We start from the raw sequence: 1,181 nt of genomic DNA on the forward strand, positions 1-1,181 counted from the left end.
CTTCACCCTGAAACCTACAGCATCCCTTTTCAGCAGGAAGTAGCTAAGAGAATATACTGTCCCTTTTTCCTTATGAATCAGGATGAAATCTCTCTCAGGGAGGAGTGATAGGGAATGACAAAGGACACACTGACAAAGGAGATTAATCAGAACTGGTTTTGACAAGAACTGTGGCAACAGGGCAATTAAAACAGATTTTCAAGGGATAAAAATAAAAAGAGAGGAAAGAACTGGGGGGGGTGGTAGAGAAAATAGTGCAACAATGAATGAATGGCAAGCCAAAATCTCTGAAAATGTTCATTAAAATTAATAAAATATTTTTTTTTAAAAAGGAAAAGAGCCTCACCTACAGTGAATGGCATAGTGACTGTAGCTGTGGGTGTTATCATGGTGGAGACTGATAGAATGGTGCAAGATACAGCGAGGTGTTACTTGGTTTGTCACAGGTTCACAGTGAGTCATACATGACTAGAAAGCACCTAACAATTATAGACAGAAACCATCATTCCACACCACTACTGTGTCAGTGTTCTTCTAATAGCCTATTTTATTTTTTTAATTTTTTTGTGGGCGGTTAATTTTTCTTTATTTTAATGAATGTTTACAGCGATTTTAGATTTCCATTCATTCACTGTTGCACATTTTCCTCCTTGCCTATCGTTCCACCCCAGTTCACTTTTCTTTCACTCCACCCCAGTTCACTTTTATTTGAGGAAAAAAAAAATTGATTTTTATACAATCCCTCCCTGTCAACTCAACTATGACTCTTGTCTTAACAATATTACCCGTTCATATATTCCTCCTAAATCATTCTCTATGTCAACTGTTTTTGTCTGTTATTTATCCCCACTTATTTTCTCCTGAACTCCAAAGTCATTCCAGTTTTACAACAGTGGCACTATGCAGTATTTATCCTTTTGTGACTGAAATATTTCACTCAGCATAATGTCCTCTAGGGTCACCCATTTTGTATATTTCATGAGTTTCTTGCTTTTCAATGCAGCATAGTATTTCATTGTGTGAATGTACCACAGCTTCTCTATCCATTTATTTCCTGATGGGAACTTGGGTTGTTTCCAACTGTTTGCTATTATGAACAAAATAACAATAAACATGGGTGAGCAAATTTCTACTTGGGTGGCAGTTCTGGTTTCTTTAGGGTATATTCCCAGTAGTGGAAT

This window comes from Elephantulus edwardii, unplaced genomic scaffold (genome assembly GCF_000299155.1).
Source record: "Elephantulus edwardii isolate Elephantulus edwardi_28Jun2011 unplaced genomic scaffold, EleEdw1.0 scaffold00503, whole genome shotgun sequence".
Classification (NCBI taxonomy): domain Eukaryota; kingdom Metazoa; phylum Chordata; class Mammalia; order Macroscelidea; family Macroscelididae; genus Elephantulus; species Elephantulus edwardii.